Raw genomic sequence first — 20691 nt, 5'->3', positions numbered from 1 at the left:
ATGCAGTCTACAAAAAAATATCTCTAATGTTGGTTTTAAATAAAATTGAAAAGAAAGGGGACTGCACTTTCTCCTGCCTTCAGTGGAAATACTACAGAGAGACGTCATCAGCAATGCAGCTAGTCTATTATATATAGCACGTTTCAAAGGTGTATACAATAGCCTCATTGCATTTTATTGTTTTACTTTACAGCAAGAGGGAATTAGAACTTCTTACTAAATATTCAGGGGCAAAATTATGGCTAACTCCAGGACCCCAGCACACCTGGTTCTATGACATTCCAGTTCTCTGCACATATACATATCCACCACATGCGCTACTGGCATACATGGCAAAGTTTATACATTTTCAAACACTCCAATAATCCAAATTTTCAGTAGCATTTGATGTGCTACTGTAATTGCTACACTGGGACAGAACACAAAAAGCATGGCTATGAGTGCTTGCCCAGAAATGCCAATGGTTCCCCAGGGGGCCGTAGCAGATCTGAACCATTAAATGTGTGTCTTCAGAAGCACTGGGCTTAAAGAGAAGCATCAGACCTCCTTGGTCTACCGGATCAGCATGCAGCAGCTGAGCTTTTTTCTGTCTCATTCTATTTCTGGCTGCCTCAGATATATGGCAAAAGGTCCACAGCCATCAATGCATTAGGTCATCTCCTGTCACTCATCAGCAAGAGCCATGTCAGACAGGAGAGGCTTTGAGAGTTTTCTTCCATCTTCTGTGTTTTCCAGAATCTATCACTTGGTCACATTTCCTTTATAATCCAGAAGTCAGATCTGGATTTTTATAGATAATTATGTCCCTGCTTCTTTAACAAGATTCTAATCTCTGCAGTGTTTGTTATGCTGTCTACAACGTACCTCTGCTGAGCATGGTTTGTTGCAGAACTGGGAGACATAGGATTTAATTCAATTCTGCTGTGCAGTACAGCACCCATTATTTCTTCAGGTTTTCCCTGTTTGTTAGGTGGAGGTAATCTTAAATCATAAGGTATATGACTGTGGAACATTTTCAGATTCAAACTTTGTATTATTTTCCTTTTCAGAAAAGAATCTTTAGGCAGGAAAGCATCTTCAAAATTGTAAAAGAACACCTTGCATCACTGACTGACAAACTGTGTAAGAAAGCCAGAAATAAACCATAATAGCCTTTCTTCTTCCACATCATAAAAGCTCTGTCATCTTTCATTTTGCTATTCAGTTTAGGAAATTTTTATCCTTGAAGAGAAGCCAGCTCGCACTTCAGCACCTAGCTGATTGTAAGGAGCTGGGTGGTTGCTGAGATCCAGAACTGAAAGGGTAGCTTCTACTTATAGGAATGCAACTGCCATGTGTGCTTTAAGATGTGATCTGCTTTGTAACCTCAGATAACCAGCCTAGATTTCTGCTAGTTAAAGGCCACAGGTACTTGGGGAAAGTGAGGAGGAGGACTGGAAGCTTAAGAGTTAAAAGAATGCCTTTTCAGGAAGCCTTTGTTCTAGCCACTTTGCCCAGCTGTGACTCTGAGCTCTGAAGGATATGTCAAGCAAATAGCCTAGGGGTTTCCTTCCTGTGTACCTATGCTACATAGGAGCTTTTCTGCTTGTGTCACACATTTACCAAGAAATCCAGTTCTTTTTGGTTTCCTCCTCTCAGTAATGGGGTTTCAACTGGGATATAGTCATGCTACACCAATGTCTTAGATCTCTCCTCAGTGAGTGCTAGAATTATCAGTTTTCTTTCGGGCTAAATTGCCTCAGTCTAGCAACTAATTACACTGGGACCATTTATACATGTTGGATTTATTATCTATGGTTACATGGCTGGATCATTTTTCTGCATGCTGAAATGGAGCATAATTGGGCTATTTTTCATAACAAATGGAGTGTGCCTCTACAGAAGGAGGTTGGCTTACATCAGGTTTTGCCTTGCTATTTTTAATAGCTCCAGCAGAGAAGGGGTTTCACTTCTCTGTTGGGGTCTTTCCAGACTAATGTTTCTCTGTTTAATGTCACAGAAGTTGGTCTCTGTCATATTGTTACGAGTGATGAAGTGTAAGTCCTGGTCATTTTTGCATTGCTTTTTTGGAAACAAGGTGAACAAACAAAGCCCAGAAAGAAGTATTACTACAAGTATTTGAATTTTCTATACTAATGAGACACTAGTGGCCCAGACCAGTGAGATGCTTGCGAGAACATCTGGGTTTATTTTATTTTAACACGAAATGGGAACATAATGCTTGGGAGGCATTCCAGCCTGGCAGTACTTTATTGACAGTCCTGCAAACTTTTAATGCCTGATTTAAACTGGACACCTCCAGCAAAAAGGCAATTATTGCATCATGGTCTATGAATAAATTCAGTATAAGAAGATTGCTGTTTTAGTACTATCAATGAAACAGTTACCTGACCTGTGATGTCTGAGTTTTTTCTTTGCTTATTATGTGGTATAGGTCACAGGCCTGCTCCAGCAGAAAAGAAACATTTAGAACATTTAATGAAAATCAATCAGACTCTTCCTCTTTGAGCATCTGCTTTTGTTTGGGTTATGTTTTGCTGGTGACTCTTTGAATCACAGCTAAGGAAGAGCCAGACACACAGGGAGAACATCAGGCACTGTCTTTATTCCCATATGCCTTTACTGTCAAATAAGCGACTGGGTGGAGACAAGAAATACAGCAGGGTAGCAGCAATCAAATCTGCTTTCCAGCATATTCCTGTGCTAGGCATCTGGTAAGGAACACAGATGTTCTTTTTACATACTGTCTGTCTTGGATCTTCAGCTTAGGTATATGTCTTCATGAAAAATGAGTGTTTATTATAACACAAAATGAGATCTGTCTCACTGTGTAATCCTGTCCCCTTCTCCATGTAGTCCCACGGTATCCATGTGTATGTGTCCATGCACATGCCTCTGTGTACGTGTGTGCATGTGATGTCTTACAGTGTATTTAGAATCTTCATACAGTGGTATTATCTGGTAGGTTTTATCTTGGTCAGTTATGCCTTTCATTCAGATTGATTTCTTTAATTGTGGTGAGCAGGAAGCGCAAGGACAACTCCCACTTTTCACTGTAACTCTGCAGTTCTGAAAGTCTGCTGTATAAAATGGTATGGAGCAAGCTTCAAGGGGGTCAAAAGTGTGCAAAAACTTACAGTGAAGTCATATTTCATCTGAATGACTCTTTGGCATGCATTTCAGGTCACTACCTTACTTTCCAAAATATCCCTGTGTGTGGTACTCACAGTATAGGCTCTGTGGCACACACAAATCCAAACAAGTGTTTGGATTCCACAGAATAAATACACATCCATAGAACAACTAAACCTTGATACCAGTGCATTTTAGTAATTTGCACAATGCAGCACTTTGCTGAGGATTGAGAAAAGAAAATAATTTATTTCTTCATTCATTTATTTGGATTTATGTCAACGCTAGTTTTAGAGCAAAGATCCAGAGCTCAAAGCAGCGTTGACATCTATTAGTAATGTGTACACTAATGTGAACAAAATTCAATACAACTTGTTCCAGAAATGGTCTGAATGAAATCAAAGTCTAATCGATCCCAGTCTTATCAATTGGCATACATACGAACACTACCTCATATCATAATTGGTTTTGTTACTGTAATGTGCATAGGCCTGATCCAAAATCAGGGCTTCACTCCATTTGTATAATGCTCCCACAGGGAAGAGCCTATGCTGTTGTAAAAATCCATTGTAAGTAATTGAGTTCTGTTAGAATCTGAGAAGATACAGAGAAAAGCACAACTATCATACAAGAAAAGGGTGAGACAAGAATATTCAGCTAGAGAAAGAGATGAGTGAAGGGGAATAATGTAAGCCTATTAAATCATGAAAGTGAGGGAGAAGTTAAAATATATTGATTATTTACCTTTCCTATAAAGAAAAAATGGCAGGGGACCCAATGAAATTATCAGGCAGGAAGTTTAAAACAAATAAAAGACAGTACTGTGTCTAACAACATGTGCTAACATATACTGCGTTTTTCTTTCTCAGGCCATAGTGGAAGCCAAAAGCAGGACTGTTTCCAAAAACAGTGGATCCCCACAGAACTGTGTTGATGCTAAGTCAAACAGGAAAAAACCACAGCAGTCTGAATACTCTGGCACTCAGAGTCTTTGGATTATCGACTGTCAGAAGCTGGGAGGATGTATCATGGAAAGTGCATCAGACTAGTTGTTTACTGGAGTAGTCCAACATGGATATCAAATCTTATAAACTGAGATGTTTATCTGAGTATCCTGTATTCCAGACGCCCCTTGCTGTGTCAAGTTTATATTTGGAGAAGCATATATTGCAAGGAAAAGGTATTGGGGCAAAAGAGTATCAAGGTTCAGTCAACGAATAATAAGCTTCTCTAAGGAGTGTCTGTGTATGTTCCACTATCACTGTTTTTGTTGTAGCCACTCTAAAAGTAAAAATAACAGTTGTAGATGGTCAAGTAATTGGCTTTAGTTGCATAAGCAAATAATAAAAAGGGAAATAGAAGCACAAGGACAGAAAATTACTTCTCCAGCCTGTATGTCAGTGACAGAACTAGACAAACAGTTGTTTTTTCCCATTTCCTAGTCTGTTACCTCCCTTTACCTTCTCCATTTGCTGTACCCAAGTGGCATCTAGTGCATGGCAGAAAAGATGGGTTGCAGTTTGTCCTGAAGATCAATGGATTGGTAGGTGATAGTCAGGATGCCTCCCTGAGGACTCATTGATGGAAGACCCTTTAAAACACGGGTGCTTTAGCATGTTTGCTGATTGCAGCTGTGACATTATTGCAAAGTCCTGCTGGTCTTCAGATTTAAAGCCACAGGAGTCTTTATAGGTCAAAAACAATCAATTGTATTGCACTTGGAAAACAGCACCCATGTTTCAGCTCAGTGTCTCCTGCATCAGCTCTGGCTCTTCTCTGATTTATGCTTTATTTCCATGTACAATGTATTGCAGTAATGCAGTTCCCAAGTAACTCAGGCATGTATGGTAGCAGCAGTTCCCTAGCATCTGAAAGAAGTGGTTGCAGTCTACCAGCCAGGAGCAAATGCACAAGAAAGTAATTTTGGCATAAGAAGATCTAAGTGCAGCTAAGTATTCTACAGCTCTTCATCTTCAGGCCTGTGTCAGATAAAGAAAATATTGCACACAACACTGATGAGCTGAGGGATTGCTAAAATCAGAGAAACACACTACATTGATAATTTATGTTCCTAACAATACAATGAATGCACTGCTGGGAGACTCAGCCCTTTAATCAGGTTAAAAATTGCATATTTCAAGTCCTACTGAAACTTGATTTTTGAAAATTTTTTCTCCCTTACCTAAAACTATTAAAGTAATCTCAGTTAATTGCACTGAGAACAAACTTAAGAGATGTATAACTTCCTAGAGATGTAGCAGAGTTAGATTACCTCTTTCCACTAATGTTGTCTAATAAATAGGTTTCAGGAACACACATTAGTTAACATTAGAAAAGCTTTCAAAAATTAATCTAGCCCCAAATTTGCTTGTTCCAGCTGATCTGCTTTAATAATACTTTAAATATGCACAGCATGCTTATTTTTGCCTTACATTCTTTTAGTGGAAACAATTTATAAAATACATCTTAAAAAGTGATTCTTTAACAAGAAAAACAAATTTGCATTCATAAAGATGAAACCCATCCTTACTTTACATCAGTTTGCACTTCAAGAACTTTAACAAGGCTTCTCCTTATTTTCGCCAGTCTAAGGGAGCCCTGAACCAGGCCTTAAATTCATATTCATTTACATAAATGCATAGCTAATTCTGATGTAGACTAACAGAATCTGTCACACCAACCATTACATATATTTCTCACAGACAGTTTCTTGCTTTTGCATTTTTATTATGAGCCTTGCAATTTTGGGTGGGTTTCTTTCTTGAAATCCCAGTTTACAGAGTTATAATATTTTACAAGAAATTCAACTTTCAGTTTTCTTTTCAGAAAGTAAGCTTCAAGTTCTCATGACTGCTAAGAGACATTTGGAAAGGTTAATCTGAAAGGATCAAACACTAGAAGGCAAATAATGTAAAGATCCCAAGGGATATTGCTTTTAAAATCTCATGATTTTTAAACCAGTTTTATGGGATTAAATTGCAGCAGGGGAGACTGAGGTTAAACACTAAGAAAACCTTCTGCTGTAAGGATACTTAAGCAGTCGGACAGTTTGCCTAGAGAGATTACGATTCTCCACCAGTGGAGGTTTTTAAAGAGCAAACTGGACAGGTTTCTATCCAGGGATGTTTAAGCTCCCATTGATTCTGCCTTAAGAGGTGGAGTAGTAACATGAGGTCATGTAGTGAGGTCATCTCTTGCCCCATTTTCTGATTTACTATTTTGAATATGTTGGGTTAACAGTGATAAATGTAAAATTGCTTCATGTAAACCACAGGCAAGCACTGCTTGTAATGAATTTTTTATCAATGTAGCTTAGAAAAATCTTTATAAAATTCAATGTTAGTAGGAAAAAAGGAATGGATCTATTTTAAAAAGTTGGGGTTCTTCCCAAAGTCTTTTCCATTGGTGCTAAGTGACCGCTATTCAGGATATATTTCTAAAGACTGTGAAACTATATTTTACCAAACCAAGTAATTCCAATGGACAGGTATTTGTTTCATTTTTCTGTTCTCTTTTAAATTTGTTCTTATCCTGCTACGATTTTATTTCTAGCATGCTCATGTTATTTAAATTTTATTGTATCATGGCTTTACAAGTTCTCTTGCACAGTGGCCCAGTGTATATGAAAATAAGGTTACCTTATTAGCAACTGGAAAAATCAGGTCAATAAATACTTTGGCAATAACTTTTGAGCTAATTCGCTGTGTGCGGACTCTCCTAGCTGTTAGCAAAGAATTAATGCAGTGCACAGCAGGTATGAAATGTGCCCTTGATATAAGAAATCCTCAGAAATAACTAGCACCGTAAGAGAGAACAGAAAGGTCTAGAGGACTCGGGATACTGTTTCCTGCCCTGCAGCCTCAGATCAGAGCACACAGCTGAAAGCCTTGGTACTCACTCCAGTAGACATCCCAGTAACTCTCTCTCATGTATCTAATAAGATATGCAGAAAGGCTACATGAGGAGCATTCTGTTCCAGATAATAAATAATTTATCTGGAGGAAAATGTCAGAAGCATGGTTCCTTGCGTAACACTGAATCTGATTCATTATCAGAATGAGTGCAGAAGCACTCATTCAGGATATTGAATGAGGCAAAGGTCTTATATAGAAAAAAAAATGTATCAAAGCTTCTGCGATAATGCATACCTATAACACAAAGAAAAGTTGAATTAAAGTTTTCCCAAGTTAGTAAAGTATTATTTAGCTTTGCTGTTCTCCATGTTATAGCCCAAATAATATTACTCTGAAAGCTTTTTCAAGAAAAGAAAAATATGCACAGCTCTTAACATCCTCCTCCTAACATTGCTAGTAAGATTTTACTATCAGTCTTCAAAATAGATCTTTGCCCTTAGAGCTCATTTATTATTTATTTAATTGGGAGGAGTCTTTCTATTTATGTATTTATCGTTACTATTTCTTAATTGGCAGAAAGTTATTTGCAGTTGTTCTAGTGTGCCTGAGTGAGCACAGTGAAACCATCATATCTTTCTGCATCTCAAAAGTTGAGGGATTCCTAAACTTCATGTTGTGTGCTCCGTAGGCAGAAGAAATCATCTACCATGGTACCAAGAAGAAGCCAACTACCAAGAAGTAGGTAGAAGAACTCCTAGAGATGATCTTCTAAGGCCTGGTGCTGACTCCAAGCACTGCCAGTCAGTTCTGTTCTTTCTGTGCCTGCTAATACAATTGCCTCAGCAGACCTTATGAATTTCTAAAGCAGTGCTGTGCTGCTGGTGCTTTGGGTTGGGCACAAGTTTATCATAGAAACGGCAAATGTAATGTGGTCTGTCTCAGCCTCAAATAATAGAGTTGTGTGTCTCAGATTTTAAATAAAAGGGGTATTATAATCAGTTTCTCGTGCTTGTCCTATTCCTACCTTAAGAGTCCCAAATCAGGCACAGAAGAATCCAGAAACCTCTGTTTTATGTTGTGGGTATGATAATACTATTAATTTAATTGCAATTTGTCGATTCAGGTCAAGAAGAGTTCTTTCTAGTACTCCATTCACTGAAAAGTGGAGTCAAGTACAGACACTCCAATCACTAGTAGTCATAAAATACATTCTTTGTTTTAATTTTCCCATTTCTTACACCCAAACCAGTGCCCCCAACCATCCCCAATCTTCTGTGCACATGTATCCATCCCTCCAACTCTCCTTTATGGAAAAGAAACAGGCAATACATATTCTTGCATCAACTCTTTAGTTCAATGTTTGCTATTAATAAAAGAATCTGGCTAACCCAGGAACTCCTTTATCCCTGAAGGGTGAAAAAGTTACGGAAAATCAATAGAACTACTTTTTCATTTGCAATATCAACGTTAATGCTGTCCAACGGAAAGGACTCAGCCTTTCAGAAACGTCTTTCTCAACATCTCTAAAACTTCACACACTCTCTTGAGAATTGTAAAAAGTCAACCTAAATATAAATACAGAAATATGTAACATTCTTAGGAAGGGTTATAAAAATGAATCAAAGCAATATCTCTTGTTCTTCCAGCAAATATACCAAAAATGCAGTAGGCATCTTCCTACAAAAAACGTAATTTGTTAGATACACAAAAGAATACAAAGAGTCAAAAGGCTGCCAGTTAAGCCTATTGAAATCTGAAGTAACCATTTTGTCATCCTGGACTCTCTACCTCAGATTTATACTGGTGTAATTGAGAGGAGACATTTGGCTCAAAAGCTAGATTAAGCACAGTTCCTGTGCCTCCCTCTCATTCTGAATGAAAATAAAGTTTGTAGTTTAAAACTCTTCTCTCTACAGTGTAAATCTCAAATCACAGAACCGTAGAATCATAGATTCATAGAAGAGTTTGGGTTGGAAGGGACCTTTAAAGGCCATCTAGTCCAACCCTTCCTGCACTGAGCAGGGACATCTTCAACTAGATCAGGTTGCTCAGAGCCCTATCTAACCTGACCTTGAATGCTTCCAGGGATGGGGCATCTACCACCTCCCTGGGCAACCTGTGACAGTGTTTCACCACTCTCATTGCAAAAAATATCTTCCTTATATCTAGGCTAAACCTACCCTCTTTTAGTTTAAAACCATTACCCCTTGTCCTATTGCTACAGGCCCTGCTGAAACATCTGTCCCTGTCTTTCTCATAGTCCCCCTTTACGTACTAGAAGGCTGCAATGCAAGAAGGTCTTCCCAGAGCCTTCTCTTCTCCAGGCTGAACAACCCCAACTCTCAGCCTTTCTTCATAGGAGAGGTGTTCCATCCCTCTGATCATTTTGGTGGCCCTCCTCTGGACCCTGTCCAACAGGTCCATGTCTTTCCTGTGCTGAGGGCTCCAGAGCTGGACACAGGACTCCAGCTGGGGTCTTACCAGAGTGGAGTAGAGGGGCAGAATCACCTCCCTCGTCCTGCTGGCCACGCTTCTTTGGATGCAGCCCAAGATACGGCTGGCCTTCTGGGTCCAGCTTTTCATCCACCAGCACCCCCAAGTCCTTCTCAGCAGGGCTGCTCTCAATACCTTCATCCCTCAACCTATACTGATACCAGAGGTTTTAGTGCCATTTAAGTCAGTGGATTTACTGTGAACATAGTTTAACCTATAAATTTCACTTCCTCATCTCCAAATATATTTAACATAAGCATAAAGACTAATTACTTTTGAGGGGGGCGGATAAGAGGAATCTATTTCTTAGTATTTTATTTAGTTTTAAGGTAGAATAGAAAAATTAGTTCACTGTAAACAGATTTTTGTAACATTCTAATGTTGATTAACCTTAATGGGGTTGGATTAGGAGTGTGAATAGAGTGAAAGAGCTAAGAGTTGATGTAGAGCTGAAATAAGGCATCAAGGCAAAAGCCCGGCTTAAGTAGAGACTAGAGCAAGGAAGAAAGTTCGGAAAAAGCAAAAAAAAAAGGAAGGAGCCTTGAACAGGCATCATGCTACACCCAGAGCTGAAAGATAAAAGACAAGAGGGTCCATCCATCTCCAAAAGGTCAAACAAGCCCTTTTAGGGACATCCCTCTGATGTAATGATATCGTGGGAATGACAATGGCTATTGCTCATAGACATTGCTCATCTCCATAATGTCACTGTGACCCTCATTTCTCACTATGAGTTCTTGTGATGATGTCATTGGTCAACTTGAGGCAGAGAAGTATGCAATAGCACTTTTTTTTTTTCCAAGAGGTCTTAATGTCTTGTATTATTGGTGGTCTCATGCCAATCCAGCCCTCTAAAAAAATACCAAATTATCAATAATCTGTGTTTTATATTGCTGTTGGTGTGCATGAGCAGGGTCAGGTTGGAACGCAAGCTCAAGTCTGCTCCCTGTTTCAGTTCTAGAATTGTCTGAAGGTGATAGAATAACATTAACATCCTCTTTGCTGAAGTGATTAATTGATTAATAATAGTAGCTGAGTGCACATAGTGATTTATTTGACAAGCCAATTAATCATCCAGGATTGTAGCACAGGATTAGGAGCACAGACTTCAGAGATGGGTCAAAGTTAGAGGTCAGGAAGGCATTTAACAACCATAGAAGATGAAGAATCCAAGAGGTGAAAGGAAAAGAATATAATTAAATATTTGAGGAAAGTGAAATAACTTCTGATATTTTTCTTCTGAATTCTAATTTTGAGAGCTTCAAGGAGCAGGAGGACTCTGCAGCATAATAGACTCTCATCCTTTATTTTTGTTTAGAGGAACACCTTGTGTCTACCTCATTCTCACAGCACAACATAGTTTGTGTAATATTGGGAATAATAGCTTTAAGTCATGTAGCCCCAAACACAGAAGTCTGGAGGATGGCTGTAGGAACCCAAATACTACAAAAGCTGTTAAAGCTGGTATCTTTCAGGCATTTTATACTAAGCACTGCATTGTGTCTGAAGGAAATGAATTGCAAAGAGAATTATATTGAATGGAAGAGCAGAGCTCTTAATATTTTTAGAGCTGTATTTGTCTTCAATACAGAGGCAAGAGAGTCAAACCTGTATCAACAAGCAACGGGTTTTTGGAAGACCATTAGCAGATTGTACAATTCCTGACACTAACAAGTTCACTTAGCATGTGAAACTTTTTCCTGTTGCTCCAGAGAAGAAGCTGTGATATTTATGAGTATTTAAGGAGTATTTCCTCCAGTATTTATTTACTCTTTTATTTAAGGAGTATTTATTTCACAAAAATTAAAGATGTAAGAGGTTTTGCATGCAAAGACACACCCAATATGTAGCCAGAAACAAGATGGTGCTGAAAGCACACAGCAGTAGAAAAATAAAGAATAAAGCTGGAAGAGCACAACAAATCTACAGTTTGTGTCCTGAGTTTCCTTTGCTTGAAAGCTGAGGGTCAAGGGAAACTAAACAGGTTTCTCGACTTGTAAGTAGAGGAACCAGCATTTGATTAATGCAAAGGAAGAAACTAACAGAATGCTTTGCTTGTACAAACACCCAAAAGCATTGAGTAAGGATGTAGAAAGGAAAACATGTTTCAATAACCAACCAGGGTAGAAAATTTGGGCCACATGGCTGATGCCAAACAACTATCTAAAATAGACGCACCAGCCTGTGGCCTTATTCCATCAGTGTACATGTTCAGAATATTTAACGTTCCTTTAGGGAATTACTGAAGACTGTTATTTGGATTTATCTTGGGCCATGAGCTGTTTCTTTGGAATAGAAAACATTTTTTATGGTATTGAGTTTAAATAGATTTAGTGTCATTTTTATCCAGGAGAAAGTCAACATCTAGACACTCCTGGCAGGTCTTGGGGGAGACGGAGAGCTGTTCGGTTAAAGATTAAAAAAAACCAAACAACCTCAAACCACAGAAAAGTCTAGGAAAAAGTATACCTTGGAGTAAATACAGAGAGCTGCACCGACAAATCCTGATAATTTTGAGATCATCATCAATACCATCCTTAAAAACAAGAAAAAGACCCAGAGATGAGAAATTTATACTTGACTAAAAATAGCCATGTGAAAAGATGCCAGTTTGCACTGTGACTTGCAAAACAACAGGTCAGGTTGAAAACCTTCAGGAGATAATTTAGGCTATTAACACAGACTGGCTGGTCATTTCCCAAATCAAAGCTCTAGTTGTAGGTGATATGTTACTTTGATCATGATACATTACTTATTGCAGAAAACTAATGAAAAAGGATCTTGATGGTCATTAAGGGACTAAAAATCTAAAAAAAGGTACAGAAAATTTTTATGAATAATAACACTAGAGATACTGGCTTGGCATGTTACAAATGTTAAAAATACAGCAGAAAAGCTACACTGGTCTCACGTGAAAAAATTGCCTCCTGAAGCAAAGTAGGTATACATTTGTTTGTGTCAACTACATAACTTGTTAGTTATTCTAGACCATTTTTCTTACTTCAACAAGAGACTGCAAGTAGATAATATTATATACACAGGCATTTGTTCCAATCTGGGTTTTTTGCTAGATGTTATGCACCTGATGTTGGGAGCCATTTAGAGGCATATATAGAATCATAGAATCATAGAACAGTTTGGGTTAGAAGGGATCTTTATGTATATGTGTATATGTATATGTATAATTCATGAAGATTTCAGTGAAGTTTTTACCAATGGACTGGGAGTAATATACATGGCAATAAAAAGACAGAAATCAGATTCCTTTAGGTACCTACAGAACAGAACCAACGAAACCTGGTTTATCACTCGTAGAACTGGAAATTTGTAATCTTAGAAACTCATCACTAAAATCTCATGATTTTTGGAAGTAGAAGACTCAGGAGGGACAAGACAAAAAATTCTGTATGAATTTAGTATGGAAGCCACAAGCAACAACATACACACTAGATACAAAGTTCTAGTTCAGTAAACCACAGGCTACTGCAGGCTGGAAGGCAGAACTACCGCCGTTTTGCCTTGCTCTTGTGCTATTCCTAGCTGTTTACCACTGGCTGCTTTCAGAGAAAGGACAGTGGCTGTACAGTTCTTTGCTGTATATTATTTGTTCTATCCTGATGCAGAATTTCCTATGCAGCGGACACCAAGAACAACATAAAGCAGTGGTGTTGTATGATGTTTCTCCATTGCCTTTGGAGATTCTTTCTCTGGACAGATCCATACCAAAAGGGAGAAAGAGATAGGTTATCCAGTCTCTGGAGGGGAGGGAAGAAATGGATACAAAGTTGGTTGTTTTGCTGAGAATTCCTTAATGAGGCAAGAGCCACAAAAACCAACCGCAGCCCAGGCTCAAAACATATGAATATATGAGCATGTTCTTCATATAGATGAAGAATTTGTTTTACTGGTTCTTGAAACAGCAATACAAATATTTCAGCTGAAGGATAACTGGATGCCACTACCTGGTTTATTCAACAGGTTTACATAAACAGTTGCTATTATTATATATTATTCTATATTAATAATATATTAAATATATTATTATATTTATTTGCATAAATGTTTGCTCCCTGAGAAGGGAGAATGTGGTTAGGCTGTACCACAGAAGTGAAGTGGTGACTACTCACACTAAGCGGCGAATTCCCCTAGAGGCATCCCCGTTTCAGCCCTTGCAGCCCCTGCACCCCCTGTGTCTCCCGGGTGCCCAGGCTAAGGAGCAGGCTGGCATCTCCCCGACCACGACGTTGCTCAGGGCTCGGGCTGTTGGTGTCCGCGCTGCAGGAGGGCATCCTGCACGCGCTCAGGCAGCACTCAATCTCTGCAGACGGGCTGGCCTGACCATCAGTCACGTGATGATGTTGCCACATCAGGCTGTGACACTGAGGTGGCTCTGACGGCAACAGCCCACGCAGACTGACGCAGGCTGCGTTGCGGTTCAGTTTATCTTAACCAGCCACCACCACCAGCGGTGCCTGAAGCTCGTCCCCTGCCCTCCAGGTGCGAGCATCGATCCACCCACAGAAGATGTGGGGCAGAGGCAGAAGGACGCCTGTTTCCATCGTGGTGACAGCTCTGAACGCTTGCTTGGGGTTTCTGAAATAAACCTCGGTTTGGGGTCCCGCTGTGATCAAACTTGTTTACAGCAGACAGCAACTTAATGTAAAACTAGCAAGAATAAAGTGAGGATTTTGACAAGGTGTCATCAGAAAGATTTTTCCAAACAAACAGGGAGGCTGTTAGAGCTTTTTCAGTATAATTCCTAATATGACAGGGACTAAAGCTGGACCTTTGGTCATTCATTTTAAATTTAAACCTTCCTGGGTGACTATGCTAAAACCATTCAAGGTAATTTTTAATACAGAAGTCAAAGAAGGAACTAATTTAATTTGAATCAATTCAATTTAATTTGAACACCCGGGTTGTAAAATTAAGCATCAATTCTGAGAGGTGGACAGCATTGTGCTGTCCTCTGACGAATACTGCAGATGTCACATTGCAGGTGAGGCCATAGTAGAGAAGCCATAGCAATGACTGGCCGGTATGATTTTCTTTTACAAAAAGCAGAACATGTTATAAATACTCACCCTATTTTTCCAAGTAATTGGAGATGGATTTTTCATGTTGAAAACATAAAATGATGTAAAACGTTGTTAAATGTTTGTTATTAAACAAATATTGTTTAACGATTGTAAACATCATTTTAATAAACTAGTACATACTTCACAAACTGCTTTAGGATGCCAGACTGAACTGACATAGAGCACATCAGGTACTTTAGAACATAAATCCAATCTTCTAATCACCACTGTTTTGTATTCTCTGTATCATTATAGCCCTATGAAGTTTAGCGAGTAGTAAGAAACCTAGATATTTCAGTGGATAGCATTACCATAGCAGTTATGTGAAATACACTTATATTCATCTTTTGCTTCAGGGCATAAACTTCACCTGTGTGAATTACCCTTTTTCACAGAATGGGTTTAATTTTTGCACAGCAGTTCCCATCTGATGATAATACCAGTTTCTGGGGCACTTGTCCTCTGCCTGATGCAGTGAAATCCTTCTTTTCTCTCTCTGTCATTCTCAGGAGACAGTCATAGGCTTTCTTCTTTCCAGCAATCTGAGAAAACAAGCTGTAGTTACTTTTTTTTTTATCCTAGGACTTGGAGGTCGAACTTTCACTGCTCTCTTCCTCTTGTAGACACTAGTGCTGCTCTCCGCCTGCAGTCATGAGCAAACCAGGTGCAATTTTCCTTGACCTCATGCACATTTAGGAATGCTGAAGAAATCCTACAAATATATCAATATATTTAATGCACTGATGTATCAAGGGTACAGCTGAAGATGAAAAGATGGTTTAGACTTAGATACAAATGAGACTGTGACCTTTCTGCCAACACCACCAAAAAAAAGGTCAGCTTTTGTTTCAGTAGTAGGGAGCTGGGGCTATGACTGCCTGTCTGACAGGAACGGGACTATGTATTTTCTTATTTCCAATTTTTCTACGACATGATATGGAAATCATCTTTCACTTAGCAGGGCTAGAGACAGGAAAAAGAGGGTGGTAAGGAGGCAATTCTGCTGATAAGACTGTTGTCCTAAGTTAAATACTTCATAGTTATAGAGAAATCAATTGAAAAATAATAGGCTCAATAGTCTTCCAGAATATGATGTTTTGTCTTCAACTGAGACTGATGTTGAAAATTTATGGGAGATTCCCAATTACAAATTCAGTGAACCCAACACGAGTATCAAAATGACACAGAAATAATGTAGAATTTAAGGGCCACTGAAGTCTTATTCCTGTGCAATATTATGCATAATGAACCATCTAGAAGTGAAGAAAGGATTAACATTTTATAATAAAGTAATTGCAAAATTATATAAAATCAAAAAGACACTTATGAAAGTCATCAACAATTTAAATTCTGTTATAGGTGTGAAGGTCATTGTAGCTTTAAGGTGCTGATGTTCATTTTTGCCATTTTTGCCACAAAGAGAAGAAAAGTAAGCAAAAGGAGACTCAGCTTTTACTAAAAAGTAGACCTGGGAGCTTCCAAGAGCAAATCAGTTCCCCACAAACAGGATTTTTATGGAATTATGAAACACAATATTCCTGTAGTATCATTTATGCCAAACTTTCATGTAAGTCAAATTCCTTGATTTGAGATATGTTGTATGCATCCAGTCAGTGACGACACTGTTAAAATGGGTAAAAGATTCCATTGCATGTTCTTCAAATGTCTGCTTACTCTAGAAATTAGCAAATATAGTTTGGAATTCATAAAATTAGAGATGCATTGACCCATCTTTTTTTTTAATTCTTTTTAGTATCTGCTTTTCATAAAACATAGGAGGCTCTGAATGTATCATATACATCACAATAACCATGTAATTCATTATGATGCTGTGGACGAGGCCAGGTTTTCAGACTCAATGACCACACACAGCATCCTCTCAGGGAATGTGGAAAAAAGTCCACGAGCAGAAGCTTGTTATATCAGGTGCCCAGATGGGCCTGATCCCCATATTTTCCAATGGAGTTAACTGATATATTTATTATGCCACAGGCACTAAATTGCTGCGTCTAAGAAATATGTGCACGCACACGTCCTTGGTATGCCTCTTTCAGATCCAGTGTTGATTATTACCTGCCATTGAAAAAATTGGTTCATAAATGCAATAATGTCCAAAATGTGTAAGCATGAAATCATATGTATTTACTGCAGAAATGACATCTGAACCACTCAAGATTTTACTAATATGTTTAAAGTATCTCTTGGGCATGGATCCAGCCTTGGTAATACCGTTCAGCAGTGCTGTTTTGACCGCAGCTTGAAAAGTTAGGAGTCTGCATGTAGTGATCTATCTCTGGACCTATCTTCAAATCCATCACTGAGTTTGCATCATTGCATCTGTGAGGCACTTACTGTCTGCGCCCCCCTGCTCAGTTAAATGAAGTGAAGCCAATGGTGAAGAACATTCCTTGCTCTTTTCAAGGCTGGTTTATTACCTGGGAATTACAGATTTGGACTGTGGGGTGCAGCTTGTTCTGATTCAGTTTATTGAGGGACAAAACAAAACAGTACCAAACCTGAGACAAGTATATGTAGAACATAAATACTACCCACACTGAAATTTTATGTGCAGGACCTCCTTTCAATTTGGTGTAGATTTCAACATTCCTTTTGATTTTTTTAAGGTCTTTACTGAAGCAGCTGTATATTACTTGACTCAGTTCCTTCTATTGTTTCTTACCAGTAGATCATTCATATGTAAACCTGTCACTTATTCATGCAGCAGGTTGGAAGACATTATTTCCATTTCATAGGAAATTCCAACAGTTCCATTTTTTGCTAATTCAGTGACTGGACTAAAAGTCAACATTTCAAAAACATTTGTAGTAAAATTGAAATCATTCAATCATTTCACTTCACTACTTTGTTGAAACATTTTAAGATAAAATAAGTACAATATGTAATTTAACATATTGCATTATATATATTATAAAATTGAAATAAATATTTTAATATAACTTAAACATCTAAAGGAATAATATCTAAACCATGAAGTTAAAACTAGGCTCTGCACATTACTGACATAAATTTTTAAAAACTCTTTTAGTAGTGTAAAACCAGAATGAAATCTGAAGAAATTATCTTCTTTCTCATTCAAAAATATGATTAAATCTATTCGTTTATAAAAACTTTTTGAATTTAGTAAGATGGCATTTTCAAATAAAATTAACTTCCTTTTTTTAATCAGTTCTTATGTAATTTGACTCAATTATACTCCTGAAAAATCAAGACCCTTCAAAATCTGAAAATGTTCCTCTGCTGTTTAAAATGTTCCTCTTCCTGGCCCATGACTGTAATGACCCAAAGTGTAGATATACAACACAAGGATTGCGTATGGTCCCAGTAGTAATTAATGACCCTTTGGCCTATACAGCAGATGACGCCCCAGGGTTGGCTACATACTGTGGACATATGTCCTTACAGCAGCTCACAAGACTAGGATATCCTTATATGAGGCTTCAAAAGCCAGGCAGAAGTCACCTAATACTAATGTGCAATATGGCACACCTATTCAGCCCTCTCACCTTTCACTGATGTATGTGCAGCTGTAGGCATACTTGTGCACACCTCTAAGTGTGCATGTATACAAACAGTACGGGCAGATAACAAACTAGAAGAAATGTGTCATTTTTTCAACCACAGGTAAGTATTTGGTCCTGTCAGCAGAGACTGAAACTGAAGGTAAACAACAGTTCTAGTGAATATTCAATTTATCCTACAACATGTGAGTAAAAATAAAAAAGATCTTTTTTGCTATAAATAATACAGATTACTCTTTCAGAATTTCATAACCTCAGCAATGCTGTCAGAAGTACGTACAGAAAATGCTCTGTAATATCAGTATTTCGTATGTCACATTGACACCCTCCACAAATTTTTCTTTCGGCTTCAATGGTTAGAATGGAGATGGGTGAAGTGTCATTAACCAGCTCAAGTGCTTTACTGCCAGCACTCATTCTGGACAAGCTTGTTCAGGGACAGCCTGAATCTCTCTCTCTATGACATAACATTGCACAGTAGCCAGCCTTCACCTCTGGCTGTTGTGAGTACTGGAGGGAAAAAAATAATTTACACTTGATTTTGAAAAAGTTATTTGGGAGGAACCTTTAATTAGCAACTAAACACAGGTTTCTGGAGCAAAAGGGCTCATGTCTACCAAACAGATTCCAAATAGTCACATTTGATGGGTGAGAAATGGGATTTCATGTTCATACCTTCCTCACCTCCTCGCGGAATGACAGTAATAGGATGACCAAGGCACAATGCCTTTGTGCGCTTACATTCCTAATAGTGTAGAGTATTGTAACACATCTCCCTAGCAACACAGACTACTGAAAGCACATCGAATTTGTCCTCTGCTCAGTAAAATTGCATGCAATATAATACTGAATTGAATTCAAGGTCACAGCTTCCTGTAAAAGCATTCAGTTGTCTGCGCCTGGCATATCTGAAGTTTGAGCAGGAATGACAGCTTGGGCCTTGAACACTATTCAGTGATGGGAAAGTTCATATGTGCAGATGGAACTGTCTTAGAAATCAATGTAAGGCTGCTATTGACCTCTCCCAGGAACAAATGGCCATCACAAATCTCGCTGTTTCCAGCCCAAATGCAAGGTTTAATTCTTTGATTTATCTTCTCTAACGTATTTATCTTCTCTAACAGATATATTAAAGTAATGCACCATTCAAAATAAGACATTCCAGGCTCCCTTCTACAGAAGGAGGTCAAAGGGACAAGCAACATATTGCAATCGGCAATTTATTGCCTAATGCTCCTAATTTATTAGTGCAAGTGATATCGAAGGCCACTTCTAGGGCAGCTGATCCACATGAACTTCCCCAATCCTTCTCAGGACCGTTGGGGGTACTCTTGGGTTTAGACAGAAGAGGTAGAGGGCTCAAGACAAAGTACAAGTGTGAAAAAATGCTTCAGTTAATCAGAAAGGTAGATTGTCAGCACAGCATTCCCGCATGCTCTGTAACTGCATGCAACAGCAGCAGCTGTTTGTGCTGTGCTTAACAGCAACAGCTCTTCTGAAAACATAAATTCCATTAAAGAATTTTAGTTATTAAAAGGTGATTAGATTGTACTAATTTATTCTAGTTTTATTACAATGTTTTTTCTGAAACGTTCTGAAAAGGTTGTTATTGTTTCTCATAAAGTACTTTTACTCCTAATAATCAATATTGATTTTACTATATCACATTATTGCTTAGATTTATTTTCTTGTTTTGTGTGGGATTTAGGTATTAATATCATTTAAAAGAAATGAGATAGAGTGCTCTGCTTCAAAAATTCACATTAAAAATAATTAGCTTTTCTTCTCATTTCTAGATAATATAGAAACATTTACACTGAACTAGAGTTTTTATATTTAATACATTGCTTCTGTTCTTCTGAGTGAAAGAGTTTAACTAAATAAGAGGATAACAGGGCCTTTCTTTTGGCAACATACATGTAACAACAAAGTCTCCTCTCACCTCAGTGGGAATCTATCTGAGGTGAGAATTAGACCTCTCAGAAATTTGAGATACACAGGTAATTTCCAGTACGTTATCAAGTGTTAATCTAAACTAGTTATATAATTCAGGCAATAAAGCTTTGACCAAAACCATTTTCTTTGTAAGAACCCCTATGCATTCCAACTCATAGAATTAAGAAAATTGTTTTTCTTTGTTGAGCCTAAATGTTTGCTAACTCAGTTCTGTCCCATAGCTCACACTTAACATTTATTTGCCATAGACAGTTTCTACCACAGTGTGCACAGAAAAAACCACAACAACGTGGAACAGTCTCTTCCAGAGTGCTTTGCAGGCTGTTCTGTTCTGTGCTCTGCAGGGATATATTTTACATATCAGAAATGCGATGGCAAAGAAAGAGAAGCATTTTTCAAAAAGGAATTCAGCCTTTTACTTTCCGCACATTCCAGGGCAAGTAACTTTTCCACAGAAACAGATTTCTTTTTAGAACAAGAATTAAAGGATATTTAGTGCCCTATGCTCTGCAGCTAGCCAATCTGATCCATATTTACTGCAGAGACATCAGAAGCAATCAGACTGGAGGAACCAGAGATTTATTTCTCAGTCTTGAAAGAAGTGCTATGTGCTTCAGTGTGACTTGTCTTCGGAGTTTT

Source organism: Phaethon aethereus, assembly GCF_964289735.1.
Source record: "Phaethon aethereus genome assembly, chromosome: 5".
NCBI classification, from domain to species: Eukaryota; Metazoa; Chordata; class Aves; order Phaethontiformes; family Phaethontidae; genus Phaethon; species Phaethon aethereus.
The sequence above is the reverse complement of the archived record's forward strand: the minus strand, read 5'-3'. Positions refer to the sequence as shown.